Below are 10,470 nucleotides of genomic sequence, written 5' to 3'. Positions count from 1 at the left end.
GAACAGGGTTAAAAAGAAAGTAAAAGAGGACCAAACAAATTGGGAAGCTGTGAGTAGTTTACACTAAGCTAAGGAGGGTGAAAAGAATGTGGGACAAAATTACAATGTTTTGAGCTTCTGATTGAATAAGCGGCTTCTGCAGACTATATGGGTCATTGTGACTTCAACATGATTAAGATGCAGGGAAGAAGAAACATTTATAAAGAAAAAGAAAATGCTTGCAATCAAATAGCACCTTTCATAGCATCAGGACAGAACGGTACAGCCTTGGGTGACTGTCTGTGGGGAGTTTGTACATTCTCCCCTCATCTGTATCGGTTTGCTCCGTGTGGTAAACACCACTAGTAGTATATTGTATGTATTACGGCACTGCCTGTATATTACAGATACGGCGGTAAATCCCTGCCCAGCAGGCGGCGTATAAAAGTGTGTGCTCTCCTGCGCTGTAGCCATTCTGGTTCCAGCTACAGGAGGCACAACACCTTGTTCAATAAAGCCTCGATTGTTCCACCATTCTCATCTCGTGGTAATTGACGGTACATCAATTTATTGAACAGGATTTTAAAAGATGGATTTCCTCATCCAGCCTGATCGCCTGCAGCTGAGCCCTCATGCAGCCAATGCCACGTCCACCTTCGACCACTGGCTAGCCTGCTTCAAAGGCTACCTCAGAGCAGCCACTGAAGAACCCTCGGACTCGCAGAAGCTCCAGGTCCTCTACTCATGGGTGAGCCCTGACATTTTCCCCCTCATCTGGGATACGCCCACCTACTCCAAAGCAATGACGCACCTGAAGGGACATTACGTTAAACCGGTGAATCAAGTGTACGCCAGGCACCCCCTGGGACGATTTCTTATGGGCCCTACAGATCCTTGGCAGAAACTGTGACTGCCAGGCGTCCGCCAGCGACTACTGGAAGGGGGTACGCTCGATCTCGTGGAGACTAGGCAGCTTGCTAATTCATTAGAAGTGGCCTCCCGTAAACTGCAGTCCTACATCCCTGACCGCGCGGCACCCTTGTGGGCATCGTGGGCCCCACCAGCTGCTGACTCCAGCTCACCGCAAGCTTGCGCCGCGCGTCAGCCAGACAACTCTGGGGGGCCCAAGTGTTATTTTTGTGGACAAAGCAAACACCCCAGGCAGCGCTGCCCGGTGCGGAGTTCGACTTGCAACGTGTGTGGGAAGAAAGGGCACTTTGTTTCCGTTTGCCAGGCCCGGTCGGTCGCCGCCGTTTCCAGGCCCGGCATTGCTCCAAATCCCACGTGCAAGCCATGTGCGGCCCATAGGTGCTGCCATCTTTGATGCCGCCCGCCATGTGCGCCCCGTGGGCGCCGCCATCTTCGGTGCCATTTTGGACCGTGCCTCAGGACCCCTGCTCATCTGGCCATTCGCCGCCTACTGATACCTCCGCCACCGCTGATCAGCCCAGGACCTCCCAGCATCTTCTGCAGCTCGCCTCCATCACCCTGGATCAGTCTTGGCCCCGCAACCTCGCGACTGCCACGACGACAGTGAAGATCAACGGGCACGGGATGACCTGCCTCTTTGACTCCGGGAGCACAGAGAGTTTCATCCACCCTGCGACGGTAAGGCGCTGCTCCCTCCCGGTACACCCCATCACCCAGAAAATCTCCCAGGCCTCCGGATCCCATTCCGTTGAAATCCGGGGGTACTGTATCGAGACCCTCACCGTCCAGGGCGTAGAGTTCAGCAACTTCCGGCTCTACGGCTCCCCCACCTCTGCGCTGCCCTGGAATTTCAGTGCCAATTCCAAAACCTGACTTGGAAATTCGGCGGACCCCTGTCCACCCCTCACCGTCTGCGGCCTCACGACCGTTAAGGTCAATCCACCTTCCCTGTTTGCGAACCTCACCCTGGACTACAAACCCGTCGCCACTAGGAACAGATGGTACAGTGCCCAGGAGAGGACCTTCATCAGGTCGGATATCCAACGGCTTTTGTGGGAGGGGATTATTGAGCCCAACAAAGCCCCCAGAGAGCTCAAGTAGTGGTAGTGAAGACTGGGGAGAAACACAGGATGGTCATTGACTACAGTCAGACCATCACTCGGTAAACGCAGCTCGACGTGTAACCCCTCCCACGCACATCTGACATGGTCAATCAGATTGCGCAGTATCGAGTCTTTTCCACAGTAGACTTGAAGACCACCTACCACCAGCTCCCCATCCGCCTGGGAGACCGCCAATACACTGAGCTTAGCCATCCTTGGCTATGTAGTGAAAAATTGAGCCCTAGGGCCTGACCCTGACCGCATGCACCCCCTCCAGGAACTCCCTCTCCCCTACTGCCCCAAGGCCCTCATATTATGCCCAGTGGGTCCCTAATTATGCGGACAAGGCCCGCCCACTCATCACGTCCACAGTTTTTCCCCTGATGGTTCAGGCCCGCCAGGCCTTCAACCACATCATGTCTGAGAGCGATGCATCGGACATGGCTCTGGCTGCCACCCTCAACCAAGCGGGCAGGCCCCTGGCTTTCTTTTCCCGCACCCTCCCTGCTTCCGAAATTCGGCACTCCTCAGTCGAGAAGGAGGCCCAAGCCATTGTGGAAGCTGTGCGGCATTGGAGGCATTACCCGGCCGGCAGGAGATTCACTCACCTCACTGACCAACGGTCGGTTGCCTTTATGTTTAATAATACACAGTGGGGCAAGATAAAAAATGACAAGATCTTGAGGTGAAGGATCGAGCTCTCCACCTATAACTATGAGATCTTGTATCGCCCGGGGAAGCTCATTGAGCCCCCGATACCCTATCCCGCGGTACATGTGCCAGAGCACAGGTGGACCGACTCCGGCTCTCCACTATGACATCTGCCACCGGGGGTCACCCGGTTGTTCCATTTTGTCAAGGCCCGCAACCTGCCCTACTCCATTGAGGAGGTCAGGACCGTCACTAGAGACTGCCAAGTCTGCGCAGAGTGAAAGCCGCACTTCTACCGGCCAGATAGAGCACACCTGGTGAAGGCCTCCCACCCCTTTGAACGCCTCAGCATGGACTTCAAAGGGCCCCTCCCCTCCACCAACCGCCACGTGTACTTCCTCAATGTTATTGATGAGTACTCCCGGTTCCCCTTCGCCATCCATGCCCCGACATGATTTCTGCCACGGTAATTAAAGCCCTGCACAGCATCTTCACTCTGTTTGGTTTCCCCACCTACATCCACAGCGATCGGGGATCCTCTTTCATGAGCGATGAGCTGCATCAGTTCCTGTTCAGCAAGGGCATTGCCTCAAGCAGGACAACCAGCTACAACCCCCGGGGAAATGGGCAGGTGGAGAGGGAGAACGGGACGGTCTGGAAGGCCGTCCTGCTGGCCCTGCGGTCTAAAAATCTCCCGGTCTCCCGATGGCAGGAGGTCCTCCCCAACGCGCTCCACTCCACCCGGTCGCTCCTCTGCACCGCCACTAATGAGACCCCTCATGAACGTGTGTTTTCCTTCCCCAGGAAGTCCACCTCTGGGGTCTTACTCCCAACATGGATGACAGTTCCTGGACCCGTCCTCCTCCGGAAGCATGTGCAGAGCCATAAATCAGACCCTCTGGTTGAGAAAGTCCACCTCCTCCATGCAAACCCGCAGTACGCCCACATGGCACACGTCGACGGACGCCAAGACACAGTCTCCCTCCGGGACCTGCCACCCGCTGGGTCCCCACCCACGACCTGACACTGCTCCTTCCCCCCTCCCGGTTGCCTCATTCACCCCTTCGCCACTCACGCTCCCTCCAGCGAACCTCACCGCAGCCTCCACCCCAGCAGGATCTGTCCTCCCACTGGATCCACTCAGGGGTGGCGAAGACGAGGGCAACACGCTCCCGGAGTTGCAGGTGACCAGGTCGGTGCCCACATCACAACCAGGACTCAGGCGATCACGACAGACTTAATTTGTAATGTTTCCGTCACTCCCGCTGGACTCTTTTTAACAGGAGGTGAATATGGTAAACACCACTAGTAATATATTGCATGTATTATGGTACTGCCTGTCTATTACAGGTACGACGGTAAATCCCTGCCTGCTGGCTCCGCCCAGCAGGCGGCGTATAAAAGTGTGTGCTCTCCTGCGCTGCAGCCATTCTGGTTCCAGCTACAGAAGGCACAACATCTTGTTCAATAAAGCCTCGATTGTTTCACCATTTTCGTCTCGTGGTAATTGACGGTACATCACTCCGGTTGCCTCTCATTCCAACTAGGCGCAGGTTATGTTGGGATTACTGGATAGGGCAGGGGAGGGAGCCTCGTTGGGATGCTCTTTCAGGGGGTCAGTGCAGACTCGGTGCGCTGAATGGCCTCCTTCTGAGCTGTAGGGATTAAATGTCTATGTTTCCATGTCTGATGATCAGTGTCTCCTCGTGCTTTACAAACAATGAAGGATTTTTTAAAGTGTGGTCACTAGTGTAGCACAAAAATCATGAAAGAAATATCCCACAAGCAGCGATGAGGTAATGATTCAGCACTGAAGCGCTGGCACATTTGCTGATATACTGCTTTGACACCATAAATGGCATCCGTGCTCCTCATGCTCACTTCTGGTGTGGCCATCTTGTCAAGACCATTAATGTGGGTATTACAGTCAAGTGGCAGAAGTATGTTGAGTTGACAGCTTGTGATATAATGTTGATTTTATGCTAGCCCTACTATTATGAAGTTCACTGCCCCACCGGATACCCCTTCTTACACACAGCTGAACATGTGCTGAGCAGCAGGAAGGATCACCCTCACTTGCCCCAAACATGTGCTACTTGAACGGATCATGAGTTGCATCTAGCCATTGAATGTTTTTTACAGGCCCTTTTCGAGCTTGTTGAAGTGTTTCTGTTTTGAGGGGTCGAATTCCATTGGAGATTTTTGTAAGAAATTCTGTTGTGAGTGGGGGAGGCATTTGCTGTAATTGAAAGGTTTCTGGGTACACTATTTACCCCCAGTCATGATGACCATACTAGGAGACAGCCAAGGGTGCAGACACAACAAGCAAAACAATAAATGGATCACCAAGGCAGGAGGAGGAGAAAAGGGCTCTCAGCTGGCAGGTTATCAACCTAGAATCTTCTGGGAGCTCTTTTCTTACCTTCATTGAGGTAATTCACGAAGGAGATGCTCACAGAACACTGGCACCTCTCGCAACCAGACCTGCAACCTCAGAGCAGGACAAGATCGGCATTGTCACTGGCTGAGGGAGTTTGACCATCGCCCTGAATTTCTTTGCATTGGAAATCTTCCAGACAAATTTTACACCGCCCTCCATCACTGCCTCAGAGAAATGAAAGATGCTCTTTATGCTGGGAGAAGGGAGTTCGTTTTACTCTCTCTGAACAGAGAGAAATATATGGAGCACTCCTTCCTATAGAACAAGGTATCATTGACAACACATTCACGGTTTTGAGGAGCCCTGCATCACAATGTGGTGATGTATTAGGGCCAAAAACTCACAACCTGTGGAGGTGCTGTGTAACCACACTCTGTATATCGTGCTGGTGACCGCTTGCTACCTTGGAAGAAGTCACAATGCATCCACTCTCTGCCAGTCTTTTCTATTTTATTCATTTTTCCGGTATGCGAGCTTTGCTGGCTGGGCCAGTATTTGTGCCTGTCCCTAGTTGCCTTTGAGAAGTGGTGGTGAGCTGCCTTCTTGAGCCGCTGCAGACAATGTTGTGTAGTGAAGGAATGACGATATATTTCCAAGTTGGATGGTGGGTGACTTGGACGGGAATCTCCAACTGGTGGTGTTCCCATGTGTCTGCTGCCCTTGTCCTTCTCAAAGGTAGTAGTCGTGGGTTTGGAACTTACTGCCTAAGGAGCCTTGGTGAGTTCCTGCCATCATAAAGCAGCCACTCCATACCAACCTTATCCAATATAATATCCTATTTTGTACAGAACTGAATAAATCACTCTTAGTGCCTGCCTTACCAGGCCTAATCTCAATCTCCTTGGCATTTTCTGCGCACATAGCTGGTGGAAGGTGACTGACTTTCATGGGGACGCTGCTGAGACCCTTCCGGGACGAACTCAAGCAACTCTGTGCTGATACTGCACCATCTCAGCATGCATGGTAGTATTCTGGCGGGATTGACTGGCAGGTAACAGAGTGGCGGCTGTGGGACGGGGAATACTATCGGCCTGTGAGAAGAAAGCAGGTTTGTGTTCTGTGGAGCCATTGCTGTTTCCCCAAGGCGATGCCTCACCAATCCAATTTCATCCACTGGAGCACAGATTGTTGGACAGTTGTGGGAGCCTGCTCACCATTTGCTAGCACTGGTGTCCAGCCAAAACGGTAGAAGCCTGAACCTGGAAGACAGCAACGCTGGGTTTGCATGCTCTCAGTTTGAGTTTCCACTCAGCTTTCAGAGAAGTTAGGAGGGTTCTGCTAGTGTACCAGTGGAAGTTGAGACATCGGCCATCGGCCAACAGTATTCTGTGCAGTATACAGAACCATCATACCAGCTCTGACCCTCCGAAGAAACCTAGTAACACTTGCCTGCCTTTTCCCCTTAATTCTGCACAATTCTCCTTTTCACCTTGTGATACAATTCTCTTTTGAAAGCCTTAATTCTCTCTTATTTCACTAAATGCTGAGGCAATGCATTTCAGGTCTTAATACCTGGCTGTGTCAAAAATATATTGTCACATCCCCATTGCTTTTTTTGCCACTTACCTTAAATCCATTCCCTCTCGTTATTGATTTTCTCACCAAAGTGAACATTTTCTCCTGATCTACGCTTTTCAGACCCCTCATGAGTTTGAATACCTCTATCAAACCTCCTTTCAGCATTTCTCTTCTCCAAGAAAAACAGTCCGAACTTCTCCAATTGATCTGCATAACTGACGTTCCTCATCCCTGGAACCAGTTTGTGAACCTCTTCTGCATTTTCCCTCACACCTTCAGATCATTCCTAAAGTGATCAGTGCCTAGAACTGGATCCAGTACTCCAGCTGAGGCTGAACCAATGTTTTATACAGGATTAACATAACTTTCTTGCATTTGCACTCTTTTCCCCTATTAATGATGTATCCTTTATTAACCACATTCTCAACCTGCCCAACCAACTTCAATGGTTTATGCACAGATACACCCCAGTCCCACTGCTCCTGCAGCTCTTTCAGAATTGTACCCTTCATGTATATTGTCTTTATGCATTCTTCCTGCCCAAGTCAATCACCTCACACTTCACAGCATTAAATTTCATCTGTCACTTTCCACCAACCTGTTTAGCACACTGGGCTAAATCGCTGGCTTTGAAAGCAGACCAAGGCAGGCCAGCAGCGCGGGTTCAATTCCCATAACAGCGTTCCCGAACAGGCGCCGGAATGTGGCGACTAGGGGCTTTTTACAGTAACTTCATTGAAGCCTACACGTGACAATAAGCCATTTTCATTTTCATTTCATTTCACCTATGTCATTTTGAGGTTCCACTCAGGAGGCTCAAGGAGGCGATTCAAAATGGAGGGTTATTTCCATCCAAAAGAAAATACCTCAATGTGGCGTACAGCACATAGGTCCCGACCTGGACTACCGATCATGCCGGTCCCAATCCGGGCCGGCTTTTAAGGGTTGATTCAATCATCCCAGCTAATAGGCCTCCGCCCATCAGTGCAGGAGCTCAATCGAGTGTTCCCCGTGCGTCACGTGAGGGTTATGACTACACTATCCTTCTAATTGCTCACAATACTTATGAAGTCGTGCCCTCTACACCAAGGCTCAGGTCATTAATATATATCAGAAAGAACAGGGGTCTAAACACTGATTCCAGCGGAACTCCACCATAAACCTTCCTCTGACTTGGGAAACAACCATTCACCTCTACATTCTGTTTCCTGTCGCACGGACAATTTTGCATCCATGTTGCTACTGTTCCTTTAACTTTGCCCACAAGTCTGTTGTATGGTACATTCATATGCCTTTTGGAAGTACACCACATCAACAGCAACACTTCATCAACCCTCTCTGGTATCTTATCAGAAAACTCAAGCAAAACACCATTTGTTCAGTTTAATATATCTAGGATGGCTTTCCTTAACTGACCCACATTTACACAAGTGACTATTAATTATGTCCCGAATATTCCTTTCTGAAAGCTTCCCCACAGATTGCCCTGTAGTTGCTGGATGTATGATTCCACATCAGGTGCTGTGCCATGGCTAGGCCTGCAAGAGCTCTGATGGGGTTGGCCACCACTTTGCCACTGAAAAGGTTGGAGTCCAGCCCCTGGGTGAAGCTCAGTACCAAGTTAGAGCTGGACTTCTACAGCCACCTGGACAGTGACTGCAGGTTCTGTGGCAGGCCTTCGAATGCATCAAGGACTTCTGTGTGAATGCCCATGAGCTCTCAACTGGGGTGGGATTCTCCGACCCCCCCCGCCGGCCTCCTAATTCTCCGGCCCCCCAAAAATCGGCCTGGCGTGAGTTGCGTCGCCCGCCTCGGAGAATGGCGGGGTCCAGCGCAACTCAATGGGTGCCGGGGCTGCCTGAATTCTCCGGCCCGCGATGGGCCGAAGTCTCACCCAGTCACGCCGGCGTAAATTGGAGTAGGTCCCTTACCGGCGGGACCTGGTGGCGCGGGCGGGCTCCGGGGTTCTTGGGGGGGCATGGGGGCGATCTGGCCCCGGGAGGTGCCCCCATGGTGGCCTGACCCGCGATCGGGGCCCACCGATCCGCGGGCGGGCCTATGTCGTGGGGACACTCTATCCTTCTGCACGGGAGGCTGTACCGGTCCGCAATTCCCGGTGCTGAAATGAAGCCCTCTGCGCATGCACGGGGATGACGCCAACATGTGCTGCCGCTCCCGTGCATGCGCCAACTCACGCCGACCAGCGGAGGCTCTTTGGCGCTGGTTGGCATGGCGCCAAGCCCCTTTCCCGCTGGCCGGCGGGGCGCACACAACTCCGGGGCGGGCCTAGCCCCTGAAGGTGCAGAGGATTCCGCACCTTTGGGGCGTCCCGACGCCAGAGTGGTCCACGCCACTCCGTCCCGCCGGGACCCCCCGCCCCGCCGGGTAGGGAAGAATCCTGGTGTCTCGCCGCGGGACAGATTTCTCTTCTATGCTGCCCTCTAGAATTGACCGCGTCGCAGATTGAGTGATGGTGTTTCGCCTTTGTTGCTATCTTATTGTCGAACCTCTGCCTCCCTCTCATCACTGTCTGGCCAGGTGGCAGTTCTGGTGTGTCCGAATAAATCCACAAGTGAGGGTTGGGGTTGGGGTGAGGGAAATGGTGGGTGGAAGAAACAAGAGGCACGAATCAGAACGGATTACAAGGGAAGGGTGAAGTGGGGCGAGCGAAGCTAGATTTGGCAGGAACATACTGTCATCCTCCGTTTTCATCCTCACCGTTGCTCGTGGTCTCGCCAACGATTTTCAGCACCACCATCCCCATAGGGGGGAGGGTGTCCAGCTCTGTCTACATCCTTCCTCCCCCCACCCCCCTACCCCCGCCACCCCAACCATTTAGTTATCACTGCCTCTTGATTACGGGCCACCTTGTTCTGCAGGGGAGAGAGAAGTGTGCCAGTACGTGTGGTGCAATATGATGGGCAATGTGTACAAGATGAGTGATGTGAGAGTGAAACTTGCAGCAGTATGTGAGGGTCAGGTAAATCTATCAATTCGAGGTATGAATCGTGGTTGATAAAGTTTATGGGTAAGTGAGTGAACGGTGTGACGTGAATGGTACAGTGAGTGAGGTCAGTGGTTTATTTGCAAGGAGATGGCTTGTGAAGATGCATTTGCTGACCTTGATTACATGTGCGAGGTCAACAATCTTCCTCCTCTACTGCATTTAAATCACTGGCTTTTAAAGCAGACCAAGCAGGCCAGCAGCACGGTTCGATTCCCGTACCAGCCTCCCCGGACAGGCGCCGGAATGTGGCGACTAGGGGCTTTTCACAGTAACTTCATTGAAGCCTACTCGTGACAATAAGCGATTTTCATTTTCATCCAGTTCTTCAAGGCTAGACAGTGGATATTAACTGCAGTGATTAGCTGTTCCACTGTGCCTGAAGGATGAGGACCTCTCTCCGTCTATGCAACTCCTGCATGGAGTCTTCCAACACTGAATCAGTTGGCTTTGGGTCACACTCTTTGGTCTGTGACTCAATCTTTCTTGACTCTTTAACACCTCTTTCCTCACTTCTAGCCTTTACTGCAGCCATAATGCACCTCACCTTTAAGAGTTGCAGGCTGGCTATATTTAAACAATGCTGGTGTATCCTTGCTGTGGTCTGCAGACACTGGATCCACATCCCTTTCATTATAATTAACAAGGTTCACAAAGTTTGCATGCGACCTGCTTTGCTTTGGGCAATGCAGGTTACACATAACAATCCCCATGCATAAGTAAGTCAAATTTAATTCCCCCAAATGTTGCTCTTTCGGACCCCGGAAGGGTAGAAGATTTTATTTTAGATGGGCAGCATGGTCAGTGCAGGCTTGGAGGGCCGAAGGGTCTGTTTCTGTGCTGTA

The sequence above is a fragment of the Scyliorhinus canicula genome, chromosome 10 (assembly GCF_902713615.1).
Source record: "Scyliorhinus canicula chromosome 10, sScyCan1.1, whole genome shotgun sequence".
Classification (NCBI taxonomy): domain Eukaryota; kingdom Metazoa; phylum Chordata; class Chondrichthyes; order Carcharhiniformes; family Scyliorhinidae; genus Scyliorhinus; species Scyliorhinus canicula.
The sequence above is the reverse complement of the archived record's forward strand: the minus strand, read 5'-3'. Positions refer to the sequence as shown.